At 38.5% G+C, this 13,908-nt stretch overlaps 1 pseudogene; it reads left to right on the forward strand.

The window, feature by feature from the left end:
* The first annotated feature begins 6,894 nt into the window (after positions 1-6,894).
* LOC118002731 lies at positions 6,895-7,049 on the forward strand (annotated as a pseudogene).
* Positions 7,050-13,908: the final 6,859 nt, after the last annotated feature.

A 13,908-nucleotide genomic window follows, 5' to 3' on the forward strand; every position in this document is an offset into this window, starting at 1 on the left:
CTTTGCGGCGCGAGTGTTCCCAAAGCCTGCGTCTCCGGCCCTGCTCTCCTGATCCTGTCACAGAGCGTCAGGGCCACCGGAGGGGAAATTACAAGCTGCTCAGGCTGCCGCCGAAGCCTTGTCCCCAACTGTTCTCTTTCTTCCTGGCGGTGGTGACAGCCCCCGGGGAGGGCTCCTGTTCCAGCTGGGAATCACAGCCCCCAGGTCGTGCTCTGGCATCGAGGTGAGCGCCAGCCCCGCCTGCAGCAGCTTCCCGATGAGTCAGAATAAATTAGCATGCTAACGAAGGAGAACGTGCACAGGAACCATCTGGAACAAGGCAAGTTGTCATCGGAAGAGCCAAGTTCGTTCCAAAGCCATACTTACTGCTTCAGACTCACCCTCTCCCCGTCCCACCATCTGAGCGTGGGGGTTTAGTGCCCCCCCAGTCATGGCGGTGTCCCTGTAGTCCAAGAGAGGGCACAAACACGGGGGGGGTGCTCTGAGATTGCCCAGTCTCACTGTCAAAGGGAGAGTCGTTCAGCAGAGGTGTGGGCCCCCCGGGGGGGTGGGCAGAGGGGTGGGGGAGCTGCCTCCCCCTTGGGCTGGCTGAGAGGGAGGGGGTAGCCTCCCAGGCAAGGGAGGAGAGGGACCTCAGCCCCCAGACCCAAGTGCTCATGGACACACACACACACGCACACAACACATACGCAACACTCCTTCACATACACACACATGCACACTCTCACATGCACACATGTGTCTCTCATACACTGTCTCTTACACACACACGCACACACACACCTTTGACACAGCTGGGTGTGTGGTGCTTAAACACGGAGCGACTCAGAGCCAGACGGAGCAGTTGCTGCGGATGCTGCAGAAATGCTCAGGAATCTGCATCTTTCAATACCCAGCTCCCGGCCCACTGGTGTCAGCATGCAAGAGAGACCCGTATGGATCCTGGCTGCACACGTGCTTCATGGTCTCGGTCACGTCTCAGTTTCTTCCAGCTTCAGGGTCCCGTTTGACTGGGGCTGACAGCAGCGCGTGTGCCTCCAGAGCCATGACAGGGCTCAACACTGCGATGCAGGAAAGCTCGGGTGCCCAGGACCTTTGGAAGGTACGTACGAAGGTCATTATGTTACCTCCTGCACCAGAGTTATCCTTGTGGGAAGCAGCCCGATGACCTGCTGAAGGAGGGGACTGGAAAGAGACACAGGGACGGGAGGGACAGAAGGATGTGTGGCTAAGTTGGAAGAGGCCTGGTGGGAAGAAAGCAGGAGCTCAGTCTGACCCCAGGGAGGGGGCTCGGTGGATCCTGGGGTAAGATGTGTAAGGCATTCAACTTTGTGAGCTGCAAACTCCTTCCACCTCCCCAGACCTTTAGTGGACTCTGCTGCCACACATGGGCTCTGGAAGGAGGATTTGGAAAAACAAGGAAAACGGTTGTAGTTCTGCATTTGGGTTTGCCTTGACTCGGGGAGGAGAACAGTATTGGGAGCTGTGGAAGGACTGGAGTCAGGAGCCGTGGGCCAGAGGAAGCAGAAGGGTGTAACCCCCCAGGGATTTGCAGAACAGTGAGAGGCACCCAGCTGACTTTTTTTTTTTTTTAAGATTTTTCTTTATTTTAGAGAGAGAGAATGAGTGAGTGCAAGCAGGGAGAGGGGCAGAGGGAGAGGGAGAGACAGAATCTCAGGCAGACTCCACGCTGAGCATGGAGCCTGACGCAGGGCTTGATCCCAGGACCCTGAGATCATGACTCGAGCCGAAACCAAGAGCAGGACGCTCAACCAACTGAGCTACCCAGGCTCCCCACCCACCTGACTTGTAATAGGGCATGGAGTTTGTGCAGGGCCTTAGGCTAACAAACTTGCCCACAGTGGTGGCGCTCAGTTGATGTCTGGCTTAATTATCATCAACATTCTTGTTATATTCTCACCACACTGCAATTGCAGGTGTGGATATTTATTCTTGACTGCTTTAATACAGGAATTTATGTTGCTGAAAAATAATTGAGTTGCAGAACATGCTAATCCCCTCTTAGGCAAATCTGTGGAAGGCCTGGCTATTGGTTCAAGTTCCTGCAGGTATGCAACGACCAGCCCTCAAAAGAATTAAACCAAACATGATTCATATAACTTGGGCCTTGGGGTTAACACTTTCAGGACTTCGCATTTACATTTTAGCTATTAATTTACCATGGTATTTCTAACAGTTTTTGCTTCATAGATTTTGATGATAAGTTATTTGTTGCTTAAAGATTAATCACTGCTATGCTTTCATTGGATCTTGAATTGTTCCTCAGACCAAATTACTGTTTGTCTCTTTTAGCCTTACTTGATATTCATTTTACTGACCCTTTTTCTTATATGTGCAACATGTCTTTCCTATCTTTTCCTTTTTAACATTCAAGTATTTTATTTTAGGTGTACCTTGGGCAAAGAGTGTATATTTGGATTGTTTTATTTAGAGTATTGTCAAAACAGACATGTTTGTTGATACATCTGTTATTTATGCTCTGTTTTCCTTGTTCTTTCTCTGTCTTTGGCTTTGTGAGCTGTTTACTATTTATTTTCTCTAGTGTTTTGGAAGACCTCATTTTATTTGTATTCTCTTAGTGATAAATTCTAAGTTTAAGATGTATTTTTTAAACAGCTTTATTGAGGTATGATGACACACAATTAGCTGCACATATTTGAAGTACACAGTTTGATATTGACATATATATGTTTATGAAACCATCATTACAATCAAGGTGAACAAGTCAATCACCAAATTATCTTTGTGTCCTTTTGTAATGCTGTTCTCCTTCCTGCTTCTTTCCTCCCTCCTCCCTCCCAGGAAAACACTGATCTGCTTTCTTTCTCTGCAGATTAGTTTGTATGCTATGAATTTTATACAAAAGGAATCATAAAATATGTACTCTCTGTCTGGTTTCTTTCACTCATGAGGATTATTTTGAGATCCCTCCCTAGTGTAACATCTATCAACAGTTCATCCCTTTTTATTGTTGACTAGCATTCCATTGTGTGGATAAAGGAACAAGTTGTCTTTTCATCTGTTGGTGGACATTTTAGTTACTTCCAGCTTTGGACTATGACAAATATGCTGACATAAACATAAATGTACATGTACTTGTATGGACATAAGGCTTCTTTTCTCTTGGGTAAGTAACTAGGAGTGGAATGGCTGGGTCATATGGTAGGTATGTTTAACTATTTAAAAAACTGTAAGCTGTTTTCCAATATGTTTGTACTATTTCACATTCTCCCCAGTGGTGTGTGAGAATTCTAGTTCATTCACATCCCCACCAGCACTAGATAAGTGCTAAAATAAGATCATTTTAGCCATTCTAATAAGTCTGCAGGGGTATCTCATTGTGGCTTTAGTATGCATTTGCATAATGAAAAGTGATGTGGAGAATCTTTTCATATGCTTATTTGCCACTATAATATCATCTTTGGTTAAGTGTCCATTCAAATCTCTTGTTCTTCCAAATCCCTTTTATGTATGGGGTTGGGACCAAAAGAAAAAAAAAAAAAAAGAGTAACAAGATGAAAGGCTAAAACCTAATCATATCAACATTCACACTAAATGAAAATGGCCTCTACACCTAAATTAAAAGACAAAGATTCTCAGATTGGATAAAAAACCAAGTATATGCTGCCTATAAGACACAAAAGCCAAATATAAAGACACAAGTTAGAATATATGGGAAAAAGATGTACCATGCTAACACTAGTTGAAAGAAAATCATGTGGCTATATTAATATTAAAGTAAATTTCTGAACATTGATTATTGTTAGGTATAAAGAAGGCCATTTCATAATGACAAAGGTATAAATTAATGAGGAAGATATAACAATCCTAAATGTTCATGAGCCTAATAATAAAGCTTAAAAAATACATGAAACAAATATTGGTAGAACTGTAAGGAGAGATAGACAAATCTATAATTATATTCCTCTTTTGATAATTGATAGAAAAACTAGAAAAGCCATCAAAGATACACTGGTAAACTATTATCCAACTTGACCTAATTGACATAAGACACTCTGCACAATGAAGAGAATGTACATTTTCATTAAGTGTACGCAGAATATTTACTACGACAGACCACATTTTGGGCAGTAAGTCAAGTCTCAATAAATCAAAAGGATTCAAATTATACAAAGTACTTTCTCTGACTACAATGGATTTAAGTCAGAGATCAGTAACAAAAGGAAATCTGGACAAGCCATAAATATTTAACTAAATATAACACACTTATGAATAACCCATGGGTCAAAGAAGGAATTAAAGAGAAATTATGAAGTATTTTAATTTAACTAAAATGAAAACACAATAATCAGAATTTGTTGCACACTACTAAAGCAGTATGCAGAGGGAAGTTGATAGCACCAAATATTAGGAGTGAGAAAGGTGACATCACTTGCAAATCATTTACAAATATTAAAAAGATAATAATGGCATGTTATGAACAACTTTTTGCTAATATATTTTGATGTAGGAAAGACATTAGGGTTCAAAGCTGACAGCCAAGAAAGAATTCTTGAGGCATCTTTGATGCAAAAAGGTGGTTTTATTAAAGCGTGGAGATAAGACCTGTGGGCAGAAAGAGCTGCATTGGGGTCAGGAGGAGTGGCCTATTATATACTTTTAAGTTGGGAGGGAGTTAGGGGTAGCTTAAGCTTCCCAGGTATTTTGGCAACAAAGTTTCCGGGATCCTGAGGGGGCTAGCTATTGTAGTTTATTTAGTAAACCCTCAGTCATGAGACCCATGTATATCTGTGAGTCATATGCTTGGAGGATGATTGCTAACATGTATCTTGTGGGGGGATGAGTTTAAGAGATAAAGGAATTTTCCAAAGGAATGTTTATATGTTAAAGTAGACTTACAGGATCCTGGGGGGGTGGGCTCAGATTGCCTTTTGCCCTTAGCAAAGTGTCAATATTGAGGCAGCTGGGTTCCTAGAGGGTTGTCACTCTGCCTGTTTCAAGGACTTGTCAATGGGATGTAGGTAGTAAGGAAATTTAATAATTTTTCTTCTGCCTTTGTTTCCCACATCATACTTGACCACTTAGATAAAATGAGCAAATTGTTCAAAAGACACAAACTACTGGAGCTGACTCAAAAAGAAGTAGATATCAGAACAGTCCCTTATCTATTAAAGCAATTGAATTTATAGTTAAAAATCTTCCCACAAAAAAACCCCTTAGGCCTAGATTTCTTCAGTAGTGAATTTTACCAAACATTGAAAGGAAGAAATAATACCAATTCTACATAAACATTTTCAGAAAAACTGAAAAGGAAGGAATACTTCCTAACTCTTTCTAAGAAGACAGCATTACTATGATACTCAAACCGAAAACATTTTAAAAAGTTACAGAAAAAATCCTTCATTAACATAGGTGCAACTATTCTAAATGAATTTTAACAAAATGAATCTAACAATATTTTTTAAAAACCAGTACAACATGATGGTGGCATTTAAGTCAGAAATGCAGAGATGGCTTAAGATCAGAAAAACAATCAGTGTAATTTATCATATCAAGGAAAAAAAAAGATAAGCTAAATAGATGCAGAAAAATCATGTGACAAAATCCAACATCCTTTACTAACAAAAGCTCTCAGAAAACCAGGAACAGTAGGGAATTTTCTCAGTCTGACAAAGGGCATTTACAAAACCATACAGCTCTCATCACACTTAATGTGGAAGATTGAAGGCTCTTTTCCTAAGATGGAATGAGACCAGGATGTTTACTCTCATCAATTTTACTCAACTTGTGCTGGAAGTTCTAGTCAGTGCAATAAGGTAAGGAAAAGAAATAAAAGGTGCTCATATTGGAAAGAGAAATAAAACTTTTTATTTGCAAACATGATCATCTATGTAAAAAGTCCAATAGAATCTACAAAAGCACTATAAAGTGAGTTTAGCATAGTGAACAAATGCAGATCAATAAAAACAAATCAATTGTTTTCCATATACTAACAGCAATCATAAATTAAACAATGCCATTTACAATTTAAAGATATGAGCTATTTAGAGATAGATATGATAAAATATATGAAAGACCTGTAAATATATGAAAACTGCAAAGCATTGCTAAAATAAGACCTAAATAAACGGATGACTATACTGTATTTTTATGTCAGAAGACAACGTTTTTAAAATGTCAATGCTCCCCAAATTATCTATAGATTCAATGAAATCCCAATCAAAATCCCAGAGGCCTTTTTGTAGGAATTGACAAGTTGATTCTAAAATTGATATGAAAACAAAGGACCTAGGATAGGCAAAATAACTTTGGGAAAAGAGAACAAAGTTGGAGGACTAACACTACCTCATTTCAATACTTATTATATAGCTAGAGTAATCAAAATTATGTGTGGTTGGTGTAAAGATAGACAAGTAGGTCAATGGAATAGAACAGAGTCCAGAAATAGATCCATACATATTTGGACAACTGATCTTCTACAAATGCAAAAGAAATTCTGCAGTCATTTCAACAAAAAGTGCTGGAAGGGTTGGACACACAAAGAAAGAACTTTGATCCATTTCTCATATCACATGCAAAAATTAACACAAAATAGATCATAGACCAAATTGTAAAACTTAAAACCAAACCTTTTAGGAGCAAACCTGGGAGTAAACCTTTGTGACCTTGGTTCAGGCAAAATTTACCAGATATGACATTGAAAGCACAATCCATAAATGACCAGATTAATAAATTAGATTTCATAACAACAGTAACAGAACTTCTGCTCTGAAAAAGACACTAAGTTAATGAAAAGACCAGCCACAGACTGAGAGAAAACTACTTGCAAGTAATCTAGCTGGTAAGTACTTCTATTTAGAATATATAAATAATTCTTAATACTCAGTAATAAGAGAAAAAAGAATCCAATTACAAATTAACTGCGGGGAGATAACATGATCATAAAAATGGTTTTCCTAGGGCGTGGCTTATCCCTTGCACTTAATATGGTGACCCCTCTGATTTCCCCCAATACAGAAATTTGACTGCATAATTTGTAGTAGTGCTAGACTCTGTTCATGCTCTCCCATGTCTGAACAACTTTTTTCTTAAACAGGCTAAAGATTTTTAATACGCCCTTCACCAAAGATTATACAGATGGCAACTAAGCACATGCAAATATACTTAACATCATTATTCATTAGGGAAATACAAATTTCCATAATGATATAGAGCTATACATCAATAGAAAGGCTAAAATGAAAAAGGCTGAATTTATCAAGTGCTGGTGAGGGCTGTGGAGGAATCAGAACCCTTATATTGTTGGTGGAAATGCAAAATAGTTCAACTACTTTGGAAAAGTTTAGCAGTTTCTTAAAAACTTAAACATACACTTGCTGTATAACCTAGCTATTCCATTCCTAAAGAAAAGAAAGTATATATCCACGTAAATACTTATACATTTATGTTCATATTAGCTTTACTTGTAATAGACCAAACCTGGAAACAACAAAAACGTTCATCAACAGGTGAATGGATAAACAGATTGTTGCTTTATCTATACAATAGTACAAAACTCAGCAATAAGAAGGGATGAACGTTCAATACACACAACAATATGGATGGGGCTCAAAGTAATTTTTGCTTAATAAAATAAGCCATAGAAAAAGAGTCTATACTGTATGATTCCATTTGTATAAAATTCTAGGAAATGCAAATACAGTGAGAAGGATCAGTTGTTGTGTGGTGGTCGTGGGACAGAGAAGACTGAGAGAAAGTGATTATAAAGAGACATGGGGGAATTTGAGGAGGTGATGGATTTGTTCACTAGCTTTATTGGGATGATGGCTTTGTGGGTATATACATATATCCACACTTACTAAATTTAAATATGTGCACTTTAAATATGTGCAGTTTATTGAACATCATCATACCTCATAAAGCTGTGAAAATAAGTGAACGAACTGATGTCAGTTAAAAGAGACAGACTGTATTTTAAAAACTAAGTTCTGCTATATGCTTTTATAAAAGGTATATCTGAAATTTATGAATGTGTAAAAATTGAAAGTAAAAGATATAAAAATAGACTAAAAATTATTAACCTAGAGAATCAGGAGAACCTATGTAGATATCAAACAAGACACACTTAAATATATAAGAATTATTGGGGATAAAAATTAATATTGTGTAATGAAAAGTGCCTTAGCTCACCAGGAAGATATAATAATTTCAAACATGTATGCACCCAATAAAACAGCTTTAAAATATATAAAGCAAAATGTGGATGAAAATAGAGAAACTCACTATTGTAATGGAAGATTTTAACACAAGTCTCTCAGTTATGGATATGTCAATTCGCCAAAAATCAGTGTGTGTGTGTGATCTTACTAGCATAATTACAAGCTTAATTTGATGGATATAATAGATATAATGGAGACAATGGATTATAAACAGCAAGAGATGGACACCACATTCATCAATTAAAGAATACATATTTCTTTGTAGCACATATAAAATGGTAAAAAAAAAAAAATGCAACAGAGCAAATTACTGACCATTTAGGCTATGACACAAATTGCAACAAATTTCAAAGAACTGGGGATTATACAGATCACTTTCTGTCACCATAATGTAATTAAGTCAGAAGTTAGTAACAAAAAGGTAAATTTAAAATTCCTCACTAAGAAACTAATAACCACAGTTCTAAATAGATCATGAGTTAAATGAAATATTATCACACATTTATTTGAAAATCTTTTGACCTGAACAATAATAAAAATATTACATAGCAAACTTGTGGGAAGCCATGAAAATTGTACTTTGAAGGAAATTCTAGCCTTAAATGCTTATATTAGAAAAAGATAGAGGATGAAAATAAATGAGTTAAGCATTTAACTTAGATAAGACAAAGAATAAAATAACATAAAGAAGTAGAAAAAAAATGAAAGCTGAAGGAAGGAGATAAAAGTAAAGATATGACTATGGATGAACTAGAACACAAAGAAACAATAGAAAGTTTCAAATAAGTCAAATATTTCCTAAAATATAAACAAAACAGACAAATTTCTGGCCATATTTCTTAAGAAAAAAGAGCTAAAATGCAAAAAATATTAAGAATAAAAAAGAGACCTAATAACAGATACAGAAGATGCCATCATAGAATATTATAAATATTGATTTTCCCAATATATTTGAAAACAGATGAAATAGCTGAATTTCTAGAAAAAACTTAAGCTATCACAATTGACTCAGGAAGAAAGAGAAATTCCGAACAATTTTATAATAATTCAAAAACTGAATCAGGGGCTAAAACTTATCTCATAAAAAAAACACGTTAGCCTGCTGGTTTTCCAGGCAATTTCTATTAAGATGTAGAAGGAGAGATTATTCTGGGTTTCACAAACTCTCCCAATGACTAGCATATTAGAGACTACTTATGAAACTTATTCTATGAGACAATAATAACCTTGATATCACAAGCAAACAAGGGTACAACAAGAAAGGAAAATTTCAAGCTAGTCTTACTCAAGAACAAAAACACAAAAATTCCTAAACAAATATATCATAAGCAGGCTTTATCTTAAGGATATAGGGTATTGTAACATTAAAATATCTATAAATTGAATTCACTCATCCTAACTCAGTAAAGGGGAAAGTACATATAATCATTTCAGTAGACCTAGAAAATAAACTTATAAATGTTTACATATATTTAGGGGAACAATAACTTCTTAGCAAACCAGAAATAATAGGGAGCTTATTTAACTTGGTAAAAGGTATTGTTCAAACACTTATAGCAAACACAATTCTTAATTGTGAAACATTAGAAGCATTGCCTTCAAAACCAGCAAGAAATTTTCAACAAGAAAATATATTTACTATCACTGCTTCTATCAGCCTGGTACTGGAGGCCCTGGTCTGTAAGGCAAGAAGAAATTCTATGTGGTTTGGGAAGTAAGACATTATCTTGATGTGTACATGGAAAAATTCAAAAGGCTCTAAGGTGATAGTAATATTAAAAGATTAATAAAGTGTCCCATCTAAGATCAGTATACAAAAATTAATTGTATTTCTGTATACCAGCAATGAAAAAATTAAAAATACACAATTTAAAAACCCACAAAATAGACATAAGTCTAATAAAATAAGTACAAGTTTTAGAAAACTTTATCTTTTGGAAGATTTTTTTTTTTTAAACTAAGTGGAGAAATGTACCATGTTCATGAATTGAATTATTTGGTACATATGGATGTGAGTTCTTCATATGTTGATCTCTAGAACTTCAATCAAAATCTCAACAGAGTTCTAATTCTAAAAAACTTTATGAAAATAGAGAGGGTTAAGAGTGGGAATGACATTCCTAGGGAAGAATTCTCAGGGATTTTATTAGATGTTGACTTATAAAATTATAAACTTTTCTTTTCAAAGACTCCATAAAGTGAAAAGACAAGTCAGAAGCTGGCAAAAGATGTAAGCAACCCAGAAACAACAAAGGATTAGTATTGATAATACATAAAGAACTCAATAAGAAAATAAATAAACCAAGAAGAAAATGGACAAAAGATTAGTTAATGGAAGAAGCAGCACGAGTGGTCAGTAACATAAAAAAATGAATCTAGAAGATACAAATCAAGATCACAAGAAGAAACTATATTGTGACTACTAGATTGGGAAACAATTAGAAGTTTAACAAAGCCAAGCATTGTGAGGAGGAGAGGTGTACTGATACATAAACTGCTTGGGAGTGTGATATTGGTGAAATACTTTTTTTCACACACAAGTGCTGTATTGAATTCAACTATAGACTGATGTGGACATAAAATTCAGGGGAAGGAGTGACAGCCTCAGGCCATGGACAGAGACTAGTAGCGTCCGTAACTTTTTATGATCTCTGAAATTGCTTGGGAAATCACTCATGAACCAGTGGCAAAAATAATAATGAAGGTAATGATCAGAACAAGGCCTAAGACCAGGGCCCAGATGTTCAGGCACTTGGCAGTGGAGGCATAGACCTGGGTCCCCATCATGTCACCTACCACCTTCTGGTCCCTAGACTTCATGGAGTGGGTGAATGCCATGAAGCCCAGGCAGCACTAGTTCAGAAAGATTGTGTTGAACAGGGACCATACCATGTGGTTGGGCATGGAGGTCTCACTGCGGATGTCAGTCATGGTGGTCCCCATGGGAGCCGAGCTCTGGGGTACCCTGGGTACAGCCCCTTCAAGCTCTTCCTTGAGCTTCTCATAGGTTGGGGATGCTGGTCTGTGCACCAGGGAAAAAGGGCTGGGAATTGTGGTTCATGGTGTGAGATGGAGCAGCTGTGGTCCAGATGCTGGACAGTGCTCTGGGCCCCCCTTCCCAAGTAGTTTAGATTTCTCCAAAGTTTCTATTACCTGGCTTTTCCAAAGGTGGTGAACTGGCTGGGTACTGGAAGGGTGGACCAATGACTGTTAGGTGCACCAGGGCAGGGTGGAAAGAGGCTGAGGCGGTAGGGGGAGCTTCCTGTCAGGCTACTCAACTTCTGTATGTAGAGGTGTGGGCCCTGGGGACTTTTCCTCAGTCTGGGACTCTCCCTACCCTTTTACCTGTTTTGTGCAGGTCTCAGCTTATTAAAAACCATCGTTGTGGTTGGACCCAGCCTGGTGATTCTTATTATGATTGCAAGAAGCCCTTCAGCTACAACTACCAGGAAACTTTGAAAAACTTTTAAAATACAAGACCTGGAAATTACACAGCACAGTTGTGGCCACAAAACAAGGTCCGTGGTGGGGGTTGGAGGGAGAAAGAGAGAGAGAGAGAAGGACTGCCCAAAAAACATAATCACAGGAAGTGGAAGTGTAAGACAAGAAAAAGCAGGTGACCCAAATGGTCAGTTGTCAAAATCAACCAACATCTTTTGGAGGCAGCCATGCACTTTATCTTGTCATTGCGATGGCAATGCGTTTTCTGCAGATAGCTGTCTTTGAAATGGATGCCTCCATAATAAATGATTAAGTCAGGCACTGTGATTTTCAAAGCTTGACACCAAGGGGTGTTTATTGGCTGTAAGAGAGGGTCACCCACCTAGCAGGACCCTCATCCCAAGGCACTGCAGCTCAGGGGAGTCATGCCCAATGAGATCGTCCTTCCTGAGCACTGCCTGACCTAGGAATGTGAGACCCATCCTGCCCATTGGGTTAGGGTCAGTGCAATACTTTAAAAAATGGTTCGAGGGACACCTAGGTGGCTCAATCAGTTAAGTGTCTGCCTTCAGCTCAGGTCATGATCTCAGGGTCCTGAGATCAAGCCTTGCATCGGGCTCCCTGCTCAGCGGGGAGTCTGCTTCTCTCTCTGCCTCTGCCATTCTCTCACTCTCTCTCTCAAATAAATAAAAAATACAGATCTTTTAAAAAAATGATTTGATATCCTGTGGAGTTAAAGGTAATGCATCAGTTCCAGTCCTAGTTAATAGAGCCTAGAGGCATTTTGGCATATGTGTGTCAGGAGATATGTTCAAGAATGTTAAAAGCAGTATTGTGCATAAGAGCAAAAATCTTGAAATAACTCATATTCCCATAAGCAAAAGAATGGATAAATAAATTGTGATGCATTAATACAATGGAATATTATATAGCAACAAAAAATGAACCATAACCAAATTCAATATTGTCTTAGAACAATGTACAGTAAAAACAGGAGGTTTCTGGATAATATACATGGCATGATACAATTTTTATAGAACTCAAAATTCCTCCTCTTGGGAGGAATTTTTAAGATTGTATGTCTTCTAGTGATCCTGCAGAGCCAAGCCAGGTGCTGAGAGTCTTCTGTTTGTTTTTCCTAGGGTGGTGCCCTGGAACATTCAAGTTTGTATGCCTTCTCCCAATCTTACAGAACTGGGCTTGTTTTCTGTGCATGCTCTCTAGCTGTTTCTGCAAAGGCTCACACTTGCTCTCCATGGGAACATGGGCAGGGAGCCAGCCACAGAGGAGGAGGGTAAGTGAGGTGCATGAATCATTGGGGGTGCCCACGAGCCATTGGGGGGCTCTGTAAGCAAGGCATACTGACTGGCTTGTGGGCAGGCTTCCTGATGCAGTCCCTGAAGTGGTTAGTAAGATCTGATGAGTTCTGAGTCCTGGTTGCTTTGTTCCCTGCCTTTTCCCAACTTCTCATCTTTGCAGGTCACTTCAGTATTCTGTGAGTGTGAAGAAAGTAGTGGACCTTTAGGGTAGCATCTCATGTAGCTGGGGAAGCTAGACACTCATTCACAAGCTCGTACTTTACTCTATGGGAGAAATCACTGGCTGGGGAGAGGTCTCTCTTGGCACTGAACTGTACTGGCTGGGGAGGGGTGATGCAGGTAAAATCACTCCTTCAATGTGTCTATTGTATTTTTTTTTCTCCAGCAGTGTGCTAGAACTTTTCCACTTGACTTATGGACTCCTACAAAGGTACTCTCATCCACGGGTAATTGTCAAAATTATTTGACAGTTTTGGGAAGAATAGTGGTAGAACTCAATTCTGCCACCTTGCTGGTGGCACACAATAATGAACTTATTTCTCAAACAATGTCACCATGATATATGCATCAGTTTTGACTCTTTGGTGTTGGCTCTATTGTCAAACTCTGTGTGTTGTTAGCTCCAGACACACATACATCTTAACTATCCATCCAGGAGGGGAAAGAACTTTCATGCTCATTTCTTTCTTTCTTTTTTTTTTTTTAAGATTTTATTTATTTATTTGAGAGAGAGAGAGTTAGTGGGAGAGAGAGAGAGAGAGAGCATGAGCAGGGAGAGGGGCAGAAGGAGAGGGAGAAGCAGACTCTGCTGAGCAGGGAGCCTGACGTGGGGCTTGATCCAGAACCCGGGGTCACGACCTGAGTCAAAGGCAGACGCTTAACTGATTGAGCCACCCAGGTGCACTTTCATGTTCATTTCTTAAGTTGGTTTTTGTTTCATGATGGGT

This window comes from Mirounga leonina, unplaced genomic scaffold (assembly GCF_011800145.1).
Source record: "Mirounga leonina isolate KUSES-001 unplaced genomic scaffold, KU_Mleo_1.0 Mir_82, whole genome shotgun sequence".
Classification (NCBI taxonomy): Eukaryota; Metazoa; Chordata; class Mammalia; order Carnivora; family Phocidae; genus Mirounga; species Mirounga leonina.